We start from the raw sequence: 14,895 nt of genomic DNA on the forward strand, positions 1-14,895 counted from the left end.
ACACCACTGCGCAGACCCCAGTCACGGACACGACTTAAGAATGGATTCATTATTCACATACACACAGGCGCTGGCACATAAGGGTGCGATGTGGTGGTAGTTCAGGGGGGCAGGGTAAACATACTTTTACTTAACTTTACTTAGAACTGCTAAAGAGGGCATTAAAGCAGCCAGCTCAGCTTTTCGGCACAGTTAAACAATGTCATGTAAATGCCCAGTGGGGCAGATTTGCCACTGTGTAAATATGCACGCTCAAAACTAACGAGCTGGCACGTGCGTACCAAAAGGAGCCGTGTCGCCACGGACACACGAAGCAAAGCTACACAATAGCAATGTAAGTCAACCCGGCTTTAGACGTGCACGTCATAGCAAGTTTTTAAGAATGCCTCACAGCACAAGACAACTCCACGCAACTTGACATGGATGAATATGTAAGTGCTCTCTCGCTCACTCTTATACTTCCTGTCTCAAACAAACGCGCGTGCACGTACGCACAAAGAGGCCAGATTGCATACGAGTTTGCTCACGGACCATGATAAGAAAATGTGGTAAATGCGTAATCTGATATGCATGACTTGAGGTTTCTCTCTGCCTTTCTTTTCCTCTTGGAAATCGCACGTTGCATCCATAATTTACACCAGCCTCCGTCTGTTTCTCTCTTTTCCACTCTGCTCTCCCCTTCTTTCTTTTTTTCCCCTCCTCTCCCCATCGCCCCTTCTCTCTCCTGGCAATCTGGCTTTTGCAGCTTTGCTTATTAGCATATTGCAGAATGTGCAGATGCCACCAAAAATTATTCACCTTCAAGCGCTTTGATGCCGTTTCACATGTATACAAACTACGCTGTCGACATTTTGCACAGCCCTCCCAAACAAAACCAGAAGGACTGGGCCTCTTTTTACCTAAAATGCGATGGACGCCTTAACATGACATCCTTTAGTGCACTGTTTCCTCATCTCCTCATTCAACCCAATTACTTCATGCATCATAGTGGTCACTGTCACATGACGACTGATGGGGTGTTTCATCTCGGCTAAGGTTTAAATGAACACTTAATATTCATGCAGTCCGAGGGTTATCTGAATACATAATTTCCATGCTGTTCAAAGGAAAAATGAACAGAGTATTCAAGCATGTTTTTGCATCAAATGCAGCTTTGTCCTTACAGTACAGATTGGATTGGAGGATGAGGAAATGGGGATGAGCAGTTTACTCTTCTTGGAGATTGATACAGGCAAATCAATGGTCACACACAGAAACACGGATAACGATGCCTTGAAAACGAGCAAAAAAAAGTAGAGCTCCACTATAGCACGCATGCAGGAATGTGCTCTTGTAAACATCCTTCAAATGGGCTTGATCTAAAATGACCACATCAGAGAAAAGACCCAGCGAGAAAGACTTGGCATCCCAACTTGTTTGGTCTCACTGACTGACTGACTGCCCCCGTTCCTCCTCCACCCCTCACCTGACAAGCACCAGCTGTCTACCATGCAAAGAGGAAATGCCATCACCCACTATCACGCAACTAATCCCCGTAAACATGTGCTTTCATTCAGAACAATGGTGGCCAGTCATGGTGGCAATTAATTCAGGATGTTCTGACGCGTATGTGGTCTAATATATGAAAGCGTTGGGATAACAGAATGCAGCATGTAACAATTTAGTTATTGCAGGACAATCAAACAACACACAGATGATTTACGTTAAAGCTTCGCGTGTTCTTTTGATGCCCCGAATCGCAACATATTCAGGTTTTCATATTGTTCTTGAAAGCACCAAGTCTTCTTTCTGCTTCAGTTACCACATAACACGATCACGAGAGCATCCTTTTCTAGGACAAAACACCTGGTATGATACAACGCGGGGCAATATCCAAATGGCAGCCATATTATCTTATTTGCAGTATCACCACACGAGCTGAAGCCTAACCAGTCAGATGAATACGCAGCTGATAAATCAAGATTCTTACCAGTTTGGATGAGGATGTTCTTGTGTTTCCTGTTAGGCAAAATCCGTTTCTTAATCCTCATCAATCACAGAGCGAGTCTAAAATGAACAAAAAACAAAGTGCCATGCACATCAGGGAGTGTGACAAAACACAACGTGCTTTTTAGTGATAGGAAAACAAGGCTTAGGTGGCAACATTTATCGAGATGCAATAAAGCACCCTGTTGTGCATCTGACAAAATGGAAGCGCATAACAAGGACTGACAGAGCTGGAGAGAATATGCATCTCTAATCCCTGCCAAATATGAAGCATAAAATACTTAAATGACAAATACAAGTTGATTTCTTGTCTTCCTTGTGAGTGCTTTGTGCCCATCTAGCTGCAAAAAGCAGCTGTCTTTGAACTCTCCCGACTCTAATCATAGAGGAATATTTCTTCTCTGCTTCTGGCTCTTCTCTAACTAAGATGTGCAGATCTCCTAATGGGACAGTCGCTCGCTGACTATTAATGCACTAGCCTACTTTACAAGACTGCATCTTTGACTCGCTTATTTCTATGTTTGAAACTCACACATCATTTCATTAATATTCTGCAAGACTTCTCCCCCCGAAAAAGCCCCGTCTGGCTTACATTTCTTCCATATGTGTACTTGTACAGTAGGCAGAAAGAAAAGACTTGAGCTATCTTCACAGGCTACAGATTGCCCCACATTTAATTACTGTTAACACCAGTGCTAGCAAGCTAAATACGCCTCCATGATTTATTCACTTTCCCCACATTTGAGTCAAATTAAATTAGTCATATGGGTTTAATTAACTAAATATGATCTGATATTGTAATTTCACACTTGGATATGGGATATAGAGAAGGGTACTTCAGTACAAAGAAACCACAGTAAACCAGTGTTCATTAGAGGCTCTTGTGTACAGTTGTGTTGGCATTACCAACAGTAGCATTAGCTGAATGATTGCTTCTAATCAAGGTTCGCACACTGGGAGGTTAACGTTATTCCTGAAGAACCAGGATCACTCTGTTTACACCATTATTCACTTTCCCATTAGCCATCCAACCGTAGCTAATATAAGCAACTCCCCTCATATTTTCTAGGACCTGCGCTAATTATTGTTATTGAAGATTGCAGAAGTGCATTTAAGGAAAACAAACAGTTTAAAAGTAAAGGAGCTGGGCTTAGTTGGCCAGATATTAAGATACCTGGATCCCAAGATAGACAGAGCTGTTAGCACCAAATCCTTTTTTAAACGTACATCTGCATGTACAGTCTTGTGAAAAACTGAGTGCACCTACATGATTCACTAACTTGTAGAACAACATTTAGCAACAATAACGTGTTGCTTTTATGACATCATCTCTTTATGTACAGACTGGACCGTTGCAGAACCTTAATTCGTTTCTTTTTCAGCCATTCTGTTTACGTTTTCTGCTGTGCTTGGGATCACTGTAATGTTGCCCGACCCAGTTTACGTCAGAGAAATGGGCTCACATTTGACTCTAGAAAACTTTTGGTGAAAAAGAGAAGTTCATGCTCGACACAGTGACTGCAAGGTCTCCAGGTCCTGAGCTTATAAAACAAGCCCAAATCATAACCCTTCCACCACCGTGCAATATGTTGTATTTGCTTTTTGCCAAATTCTGCATTCTCTCCACTTTGATCTTATCTATCCAGAGGATTTTGTTCCAGAAGTCTTAGTGTTTGTCCACATGCAACTTTAAAACGGTAAATGGGGCATCTAGAGTCTAAGATATAGCTCTTGTTTTTCCTTTCTTGCAGTTTCTCTGAGCACTGGACGGCCTGACCTTTGGGGCCGTGTTAATTTAATTGACCAATAATTTCAGTCATTGTTTTTGTCAACGACCTGTCTTTTCTGACAAGCACAAGACGATAAATAAATAAAAAACGAATGCATGCAGACAAAAAGGATGATGAAATGTAAAGACATCTTGTTTTCATCAATGAATGCTCCATGTTTCTCATGGAAGCGTGACAAAATGTCAACAGTTGGGAGGAAGAGAAGAGAAAAGTAGACATATGGACCCATTTTACATTTGATGTCAAGGAAATTAAGACACTTTGTAAACCGTGTAAAGCAACTCTCACCGTTAAAAACACAACTAATTTTTACACTTTATAGTTTAGTCAACTGAATCAACTTTAGATTTAGTCTACTATAATCTTGTGATATGTAGTCAGATAAAACTAGACTAAAACAACAATCATTTAGAAGCCTAAATGACGACTGAAACTAAAAACATCTGCTGGCAAAATTAAAAATGCTTTGGGGTGAATTTGCCGGGACGTGTGTGGCACACGCTTCTGAATGCACCAGACCAGCAAACTCCCAAATCTTGTGCTTTAATAGAGGTGCTCATACTTGCTGATGATCTAATAATGAAGTGCATTTGATTAGCAGCACCTGGGTACTACTTACCTGCTTCATTCCTATGGAAAGCACTAAGGGTTCTTGCATTAGCCTAGCATTGAGAATAAAATAGATGTTATTTTTTTATTATGATGCTTATGCTAGCTGCCACGTAAAGCTGTTACAAGCCCAGTAAAGCACTGGAGTCTGGTGAAAGCTGCAATGTTTAAAGATCAGATTAAGGTCAAGAATGAAATGGAAATATATCTGAAAAACAGGTTTTTTGTTGTTTTACCTTCCTCGTTTAGTTTTTTTAAAAAATTTATACCCAATAGAAAAGAAAAAAAAATCAAGGTGAGAATCGAACTGGACTGTGTATGCTGAGAGTCATCAAAGCTTCCATTAAGTGAGTAAGTGAGTAAATATGTTTTACTGTCATTTAAGTGAACTAACCTATTCAAAGCTCTTTTTTCATAACCTGCAAAGTTCTTTACACTTTGATTATAACATGAACATGAATTCAAAGAGTGCATTACAAAGCGCGCCGTAATATTTAATATCCAAACATTTGTAAGTACTTCTGTTGGGGAAGGTCACCGTTGATTGAAATGCATTCACCACAGGGCCTACTGTGGGTTATTTTTTTCATTCAGCTGAACACAGTAATTTCTATGCCTGTCTGTCTTTAATTGACTGAGCAGCTCTAATGCTGGTGTTATTTCCCATTCATACAAAGGCGCCATCATGGTGCTAAACGAGCTTCAGTGAATGATATTAAAAAAAAGAAAGAAAAAAGCGTGCGGTAATTTACTGATCCTAGGTAATGAAACATGAGGCCGGTGTGGCATGTTTTCTCACTCTCACCAAGAGGAAATATGGCTGCTGAGAGCTACGCTGGCTTGCAAAACACTGTCACACCGCCTGACGCCACAGGCAGAATTATCAGAGAAAAAACAAATGGAGGCATTGATTCACTAGTTGTTTATTTACAGCCCTCTCTGGAGAAGAAATAAATTCCCCTGTTGAGGCTTTGTTTCCCCATCACACGACACAACGGGACGCATGAGAAGAGGGGTGAGCGGGCAACACACACACACACACATGCGCGCGCTCTTACAAATGTAAGATCGCACAAACATACGCGCACAAACGTCTTACATCTGGATTAATCTCGAATGGGCGTCTTCACAGATGCCATTAAACGTAGCAGAAGGCGAGAATCATACAGGAAAGAGGCTGCCATCTGAATAATTTATTCAGAGTCTCATCTTGTCTCACACCAGGGGGATTTCTGCTTTCAATTTACACTGTTTTCCTCCCCATATTCAAATCGGGAGAGCAGATTTGTTGTGATTGGCACACGGAAGGTCAACGTTAGCAAGCTAGCGTCAACGCTGTCCTCAGTGGGTTGGTATGCTGGTCTATTAGCACACTAGGATAGTGTGTGTGTCTGTGTGCGTGTGTGTGGCAGTCTTTGTTTACCTCAGTGTGTGCTGGCTGACGCTGGAGAATAGGCCTGTGGTGCACAGAGACATCAGTGTGTGTCTGAGCTTATTAGGCTGCTTTCCAAGGACACAGGAGGATCTAGACATTACACTGGCTGGGGAAAAAAAAAACACTATTGCTAATCATAGCGGGAGGATGTTAGGGATGCAGACAGAGTGAGGGTTAAGGGTGGGGAGGGGGCAAAAAGGACAAGAGAGGGACAAGAGCTGGAGGAGTCAAGAATGAGAGCAGGAATGGAGGATGTAACGAAAGGGAGAAAGAGCGCCTGTTGAAGTTATGACTCTCATGCATGTCCTCTCTGTGTGTGCCACTCTGGGACTGAGAAAAGGACGGAGAACAGTTCACCAAGACACAGGTCAGCTGTGACAGGATTAGCCCAACGCATGTGGGGTGGGGGGGAAGCGAAAACCCTCTCAGAGTGATGAAGTGTATTTTCAGCTCTTCTGTTTGAGAGATCCAGAGTTACAGGCGGCACAAAGGATCTGTTTTGTTGTTTTTTGGTTTGTTTTTTTTGTGTTTTGCTGTTGTTGTGTGATTCCTTGGGGAATGGATCAGTATATCCCACTATACGCTGAATGGCGTACGTTCAACAGAGGCGGAAAACATCTCTGAGACGCGAACACCGCGTTTGTCTGAAGAGGCTTGTTCTGTTAGAGGGGAGTGCTCTCTGAAATCCAAACTTCAAAAAAATGGGTTAGGAGGTTGCTCGGGGGAAACTGTGCTTACTGAGCAAAATGCCCGAGTCGTTTCTAGTAGTAAATTGGTGTGTTGCTAGCTAACACTGGTGACAGGACTTGGCTGTTGCATGCAATGAATGGCCCTGTAGTAGCCAGGCACGGTGCAGTTGTTCAACAAGGCTTCTTTAACCAGCTGAATGACAGGCAGGCAGACGGGGCGGTGAGCCAGCCACAGACATTCGGCTCTGGCTGTGCTGTAATGATGCCCAGTTCAGCTATACCACAGAGGTCACGTGATGAGAGCAGAAAGCAAGGAGAGCAGAGTTCAACTCATGAGTTAGGTTGCCAGGCTATAAATGCCCCCTTCTTTCCATGTATCCCACCCTCACATGCCTCCATTTTTTTATGTTATCTTTTTGTTACTGTGGGGAGTGTATGCATGTGCTTTTTGCTTTGTTAAACTTTAAATGTCAGCATCCACAGCCCCGAGCGCTGCGTCAGTAGCTCTTTGCACTCTCCACCTTGTGGAAATCTCCGTGCAAACCGAGGGGAAACTCAGCACCAGTATGACACAGCATGCAGGAATGCACCAGCGGATGTGGCTCTCTCCCTTCTCTCTCCTTCTCAGTCAGCTCTCGCCTCCTCCTCCTCCCTCCCTCTCCCTCTCCCTCTGTGGGCAGGTCCATATGCACCCAGTAATTATCAAGGTTATTTTCTCCAGAGGGCTAAATCCCTGTTTATGGCCATGAGCGTGTGTCACAGGGCCCTGGCTGTCAACCCACAGGACGCTGACTCTGTAGACAACCCCAGAGAAAATCTCAATCTCTGTGGTTGTCAGATCCAGCAGTTTTGCTGCTTTTGCACCCATTTGAAAATTACAAAAAAACCCAAAAAAACAACAACTCAGTAGCTGTGTCATGACCTCAAGTGAGAAAGCAATAATGATGTTTTCCCACCAACCATAGTTATTATCAAAACCGAGGAGTTATTTCTAGAAATCACAGACTAAACAAAGGCTATCCACTCAGCAGAGAAAAAGTGATATTCGCACACAGAAAGAACCCAAAATGATCATTTATATCAGTGTTATTTGCTTTGCTTTTTTTTATGTCATTTCTACTTTACAATGAGAAGTTTTTTTTGTATTATTGGCTCAATTCAATTCCTTCCCAGAGCCAGACACTCTGGAGAATTGTGACCTGAGCTACAGCATACATTTCCTTTTTGGCAACAGCTACAGAGGAAGTAAAGGCCAGTGCTAACAAGCCCTGTGAAAAAACACTAACCAATCCAACAAGCCAGGAATTATACCAGTCAATTAGAGGCAAACAGGAGGCAACTTTGTTTTCTTGAATGGGATACAGAGTAGGCTTGTTCTTGTGGTACAGTAGGCTTGTGAGCAAACAAGAGCCTGGAGCAACCTGAACTGCAAGCTGAAGAGTAAATTTGCATGTAGCGAACTGTTAGCCAGGGTCAGCAGTGCACACGCACACGCACCCACACACAGACAGAATTTGGCTGCTCCCTTCACAAAAGCTGCTTCCTCTTCGTTTCATCACTCAGGCAGGGCTTTGTTGGTGAGCGGAAATGCCTCTAGAGGGAATGAAAATACTGGCAAGTCCCTGCAGCTCTTTCTGGAGAGAGACAGGTCCTGCAGCTGCACACACGCAACCGCACACATGTGCCAAAGTGCCCGTGTAGGTTGACGGCTCCGGTTGCGCACAGAGATAACTGTGTTAACCTAAAGAACATAAACAGCAGTGTGCGGTTACAGGGCTGCGGAGGCAGCTGAGGAGCCAGAAGAGGCTGACACTGACAGCACGGGATCTAAAGTTGCACTAATGTTGTCTCGGCTGCCGCAAAATTACAGGCAACATCAACGTGGGAGCTCACGCCGCTGCTGAAATTAGCCTGAGAGACTCAGGTGACGCTATTTCCTTGATTCATTAAGTCATACGAGTGTTGCCGTCTTGCTGAGATAACCCATCAAACAGTCAGAGAAAGGTCAAGGAAAGTCCAAACATTGAGAGCGCTCTCTAAACTGTAAAGACTAGCTACAAAATCTATCCATTTCCCCAGCCCACATCCAGCTCAGGTTGCATGCATTCACTCCAGTGGGTGCAAACTCTCAACTTTTAGGATAACCACAGAGCCACCGTGCAGCCTAAAGCCTCGCTAATGCTCTTACATCTTTGTTTTAAATATTCCATTACCTCACTCCAGGGCCATCTTGATTGTTGAAAAGCACATGTTTGTAATCAGATGACAACACTCCAACAACAGATGACTTCAATCAAAACAATCGATGGTCAAAAACACACCATATTAGTAAAACATAAAAACCTATGATTTATATGAACAAAGGAGATTGCCCGATTGTTTAAGTACTGAAAATGCACGCACTGAAAATCCTTCCACTTGGTGCCTTTAACTTCTCTTCAGCATGTTAAATGATAGCAGCTGTTATGACTACCATTATCCAGCGTGAGAGGCCAAACCTTTTACTAAACAGCCGTCGGCGGTTTTTGATGTCTTAGCCTTCACATTTATAAACTGACAAACATTGAATATTTCAATAAAGACTAAACAGACCATCTAGGTTGACTTTTGGAAGTATTTCGGGTGGGCACGCTCTGTGCACAGCGATTTTCAGCTTCACACCGTCTCACTGTGCCTCCCACACTCACATTCTGTTGACCCAGGAAATTTAAAACCGTATGCTATTTTTATTTAATATTTCATGTAAATTGTGCCACCTACACAACGCTGACAGACTCGCCTGCCTACTACCATGTCTTCTCATTACAGCCTCTACAAGTTATTCTAAGATTAAACTAACCCTCTGCCATCAGCCAGCAGCGTGTGCATGCTTAAAAGTTCTGCTTCTTCAAAATGTGGGTCATTATTCACTGTCTCTACTTATTAACACTGTAAGATAGTAAAACTTCTGTTCTCACTGCCTCCACAGGAAACGGCTTCAAATTTCTTGGCGGTCCAAGAAAATAAAAGTGTCAAACCTTTTCAATGGTGACATCCTACATTGCTTTATTTTGAAAAATGTACACACTGTAGTTGTACGCCATACTGGATGTGACTCAACCACTGGCTTGTAGGGGGAAAAAAATGTATTCCCCAACTGGTTGGCGGTGGTTGTCAGATGGTGCAGATTGCCACAGTTGCTTGCACTTTTTCATGTTTCTCTGCAACTTCTTGCTAACTACTCAGGAAGTAAAGCCTGAAAAAGTGGCACAAACTTTCACCTTCAAAGTAAAAGATGAGTCTATGTGTTTCAAAATTTTGCTTTGAAGGTGAATCGTCTTCTTTTCCAGTTTGGTTCTGACTTTCTATAGTTTCACTACAGCTCGGACAGTAGCTGCACAGTGTTTGTAGACAAGACCATCACTTCTATTCAAAGTATAACTGTAGCAATATGCTAGCAACCAAAGCAACCAACACTTTTCTCTGGCAACAGGTGGCTGCCAGTTCTATTAAGTGCCATGTTTATTTGCCTGTGTGGCTTGGTCTTTAATTTTCCCTCCAACAACCATTCGGTGAACCGGTGGTTGCCAGATGGTTGCAGATCAGTCTCTAAGCCTGTGTGAATGGGGCCTTGTTCGCTCTATTCTACATTGTGACTGTATTTGTCCCACGTCCAAAATGTCACGTCACTTTGCGGTTACGTGTCTGCAAAACTTCAATACAGCAGTGTTCAGGCTGACCAAGAGAGACACTTCACAAAGCCTGTCATTCAACAAAGCATGAGCACACCAGCGCCGCGAAGCCGCTTTGAAAGGTGTGGCTCATCCAGGGTAATCTGGGCTTAGTCGAGGATGGGTATCATATTTTAACGGCAGTTTACTGATACTGTTTATCGACACGGTACTCTAGCTGCACTCCTATTCTCTCATTTTTGATATTTTTAGAAGAAAAAACATCAATCATCAGATATTCGTATCATGGTGAACCTGAAGATAACCGCCTTCGGCTCCTTTACGCTTACTTAGCACTGAAGATATAAAGTTCTATATGTGCACTGTACACTCAATACAGTATACTAAATTTCGCTGAAGCTTTTGAATACTCTCTCAGATTATCAGCTAGTAAGTGTAAAGTCAGTCCTGTGGTGTAGTGGAGCACAACATCCTTGCTGGGGAGGCTGCTGCTGTAGGGGTGTGCTTTTGCCATTTGGGGTTGTGCCTGGTCTTCAACCATCATCGGCAAGTCGGCATGCCAAAGCTACAACCACATAAGAGCAGTTTTTGCTACAAATACAGGCAATGTAGATGCATGTAACACATATTTACTGACTAAAATTACAACATTAAACAGTGTGTTGCAAATATAGGCTTTACAGCGCTTATGATCTCATTATCTTAACAGATAAGCTACACAACATACTGATTTCCCCAAAGTGTTCCTTTATCAAGGAAAAACTGAGACTTCTGACCAAACATCTGACTAAAACACTGCCTCAGTGAGGAGATATCAGGGGAAAGCAGATTCTAGATGTACTGACAGAGTAGAAGAGCTTTCAAGACAGCTGCTCTAGTTTCTCTCTCTGTCACTCTTCCTGACACACACACACACACACCCTTGAGCGCACACAAACGTGCTCGCGCACACACTCCCCTCCCTCTCTCCTTTTTAGCCAGTGACAGCAGGCACCCAGCGATGACACGAGGAGTGTCTCTGGCAGCCAGTAAGGCAGCACTAAACAGACAGAAATATCTGCTCTGACAGACGGACAGACCATCACCCAGTACGACATGCTTGCAGCTGTCACTGTTCTCACCGCTCCTCTTCCCCAGCCCTCTGGTTTGATTTTGCTTTATGTGATTCTCCCTCCACCCCGAACAGTGCTTCCCTCCTTTACTCCTTCCTACAGCCATCATGTAACGACCCCTTCTACTTTTGAGACATTGCACTTGGCTCCCTGTTGGTTTATGGCAAGAAGAGGAAGAGATAGAGATGATCAAGGGGGGTGAAAGAGGAGCACCCTCTATGAGCTTTGGCCCTCACAGGTTTAGCTCTTTGCTCCTTTCATTTGGTCATTCTTTTGCTCTTAAGAGTCGTGTGCTTTCACACAAGTATCTGTTCTCAATCTTTCTCTGTCTCTTTAGCTCACTCTTTCTCAGTAACAGCCGTTCTCAATTAGGAGGGTCAGGGAGCGGAGCGAAGAAATAACTCAGCCTCTGGTATCTGGAGCTGCAAGGACCCGGAGATCAGCAGCAACAAGAAACCACCGCTGAGTCGAAACCTGGGCTGCGGATACGTGTTTGCACGGTTGTGCGCATAAATCTGCGCTGTGTCAACAGGTTGTCAGTGACCTCTGACTTCCATATTTAAACACACACGAATATGACAGAGCTGCTAATGTTTTGACTGGCACCTAGAGTCCTCTTCTCCTGGAGTGTGGAGCTCTTTGCCGTTCAATCTAAAGATTCTGGCTTTAAAACAATGGAAAATCATTCGCGCACAGGCAGGCACACCCATGGACCGAGTCTTCGCCCTGTGGAGAGAGCTGCTTTAATTGCTTTGTTTCAATAGTCCCCTCTGAATGGGAGAGGAGCTGGCGGCTGCCGTTTACAAGACACATCTGCAGGTGTTCAATTTCAAACTGAGAAACTCAAGCTGTGAGAAAGAAAACATACGCTAACAATGACAGAAACATAGGAATATTAAGGCGGATTGTCCCTCTGTCTTTTCCTCTCTGTCACACACACACACAAGTTGCAGGTGCAGCAATGTTCAGCAGTCCCCTCCGGGCCATTGAGCCTAAAAACTCCTGCACATCTTAGTGATGCCATACTCAAAACTCTTTTTATATCTGTGTCTCCTTCTGTAAAAATACTGACTTCAATGTGAGACAATGTAAAACATACGACCACACAAAGCCAAAGCACACTATATTTAGGAGGGGCTTGTCAAATTTTCAGTGAGGCTCCTGCACTGTGTGATGCTTCCCGGTAAGAATTAAGAGTCAGATCAAACCAAACGTGGCTTAGGGTTAGGCTGGTGTATGTTTTAGATAACCTCTCCACAGCTGATACACTGCATGAAAAACTACTTTACTTTGTTGCCATACAGCCACTGCTGCACAGCAGCTTCCCCCCTACAGACTCCAAAGCTCATTTGGAGCATTTTTTCACACTTTTAATTTGAAACCTAGCGAAGCAGTGTCTCTATGAGAATCAGATCTGTTTGTTAGAGCTGAGAGTCGAGTAGTTTGGAGGATCTCGGGTAGCGTGTCTCCTAATTCACTGAAAGAAAGAGCAATCAGCTAAGCTTCAGATGGCACCCAACAGACGACAGATTCAATCTCCTTTCTTCGAGCGTCTCTATTGTGACGTTCCCACATGCTGGTGAGCACGCCGCGTTGCTCACATTACTGATAATCTATGCAAATAGGCCACAGATTGACTAGAATGTATCTAATTGAGAAACATATGTGTCACACTCAAAAATAATAATTCTTACATCTCCCAGCGTGCGTGTGTGTTTATTTTTCCCCCCCTTATTTTATTTCTGTCAGCATTCGTTCATTTATGCGGTTACATGTGACTGCGATGTTGGCGTCTTGCCGTTTAAAATGAGGACACCGTGTATCTTTTGTTTGTCGGTACAGCGTTGGGAGTATTCCTCGCTCTCACCTTCTCTCTCTCTCTCGTCGTGAACCCTTCTGCGGCATCGCAGGAACGTCCTGGCCATTATGAGAAGCCATTAATGAGTGCGTGGCGTGGCGTGTTGTGATGCGCGGCATATTACAGCCATTCATCAGAGTCAGGAGACACTTGACAGGCGACAGCCAACAGGTTGTGTAATCATATAACACAGCCATGTCAGGCCTGCCACAGCTCCGTGTCCCATTCAGGCCTCTAATGTTGTTTTCCTCTGGGTAATTGACAATACCAGACAGAGAGACCCAGTGATGGATAACATAATGGACCGACAGGCACACAAAGATGGCGGCCCACCGCCAGAGTGATGTCATTTCAATTTACATCAGCTTTTGGAGATATCTGCAGCAAATTTGTGCTTCTTAAAGCTTTGGTCTGCTTTTCCTTCGTCTTGGGTTTGTAATTACTGAAATGGGGCAGCACAGCGATCTCACGAAAACGAGAACTTCAGCAATGTGGTAGCTCACGCGGCTACTACTACGGCAATGTACCCTTGACCTTGACCTTGAGCACAGTGTGGTGAAAACCCATTAGGTGATTACTGTGTGCAGGTTTCACTATAATTTGACGGACACTACAGGAGGAATCAGGTGATAAAGAAGGGAAAAAACATTATTAATCATCCTGATCATGTTTTGTGATCCGAGCTCAGGAAGTTGCTCTCAGTGCAGAACAAATAGATACTTAAATCTCTCGTTCCCTCAGCTATTAGATCGCTTAACTCTTGACAGGGGTCATTTAGATTGACGTCTTTTAATGATTGCTCATTTTAGACATTTCTTTCACAATCTATTTATTTTCTTTGGGGTTTTTTATGAGTTTTACTATTTACTGCTCTCTGTCGACTGACCTCTTTGTTTGACACACCTTGGCACTCAACAGTGTTTGTGGTTAGTGTTTCAGGCTTGTAAGTTGTATGTCTATAATTAGGTAGGTTGTGATCAATAAAGTGAGTTGAAAATGGAAAAGTGCCAGTAAAAAAAACAAATATGACGCTGAACTTGAGCACAGTTTTGGTAATGACTAATTACTGTGAGTAATTGCACTTGTACGTTTGACTGAATCCTGTGCAAGGAGTAGCAATTCTTGTGAACTGACACCAGAGGCCTCGTCATGGCGTGAGCTCAGCCGTCCACATGCGCTAGCAACAGAATTTCAAAACAGCAGAAATCCCACCCTGAGAGCTTCCTGTTTCACAGTGACTGTTGAGAATGATACGTTAGCAGAATGCTGGTGTTTTAAAGGCAAAGTGAAACGACAGCTGTATTGTGGCTGACAAAACTAAACTAAAATAAAATGTTTGTGTGTTTAGAAGCAGGTGTCGAGCTTATGTTTGTTTTTTGTTTGAAAGGAGTTCAGAAGTTCAACACTTCGTGCACTTCCTATCTGGTCGTACCTGTATAAATGCCTGCCTGCTCTGCATACCTGTTTGCGCCCCACCCTTCCTCCTCTGTGTCTGTTTGTCTTCCTCTTTTGCAGGTGCCAAGAGGATCTGCCTAGCTAGGGAGCCACCATAGGTCCTCTTACATGCTTTCCCTAAAGGGCAAATACTGCCTTAGATGGTGGCTCATCATCTCCTAAGCATTTTTTAAATGTATTTGCGTCCTTTCCTACCAAATTTTCCATCCCAAAATCCGATTCTCTCAGATCCGCCTAGGACTATCTGACGAGCGCCCTCTAAGTAAACTGCAGATCATTTCATTTAAGTG

General features: G+C 43.5%; 1 protein-coding gene across 4 annotated transcripts in view; it reads right to left on the reverse strand.

The window, feature by feature from the left end:
• Window positions 1–14,895, reverse strand: part of zmiz1a (zinc finger, MIZ-type containing 1a) — a 107,842-nt gene that overhangs the window by 62,477 nt on the left and 30,470 nt on the right. For all 4 annotated transcript variants that reach the window (XM_019366539.2, XM_019366538.2, XM_019366536.2 and 1 more), the window contains exon 3: window positions 1,970–2,046. The gene's annotated coding sequence lies outside the window, so the exon portion shown is untranslated. The remainder of the gene's footprint in view (window positions 1–1,969; window positions 2,047–14,895) is intronic.

This window comes from Oreochromis niloticus, linkage group LG13 (genome assembly GCF_001858045.2).
Source record: "Oreochromis niloticus isolate F11D_XX linkage group LG13, O_niloticus_UMD_NMBU, whole genome shotgun sequence".
NCBI classification, from domain to species: domain Eukaryota; kingdom Metazoa; phylum Chordata; class Actinopteri; order Cichliformes; family Cichlidae; genus Oreochromis; species Oreochromis niloticus.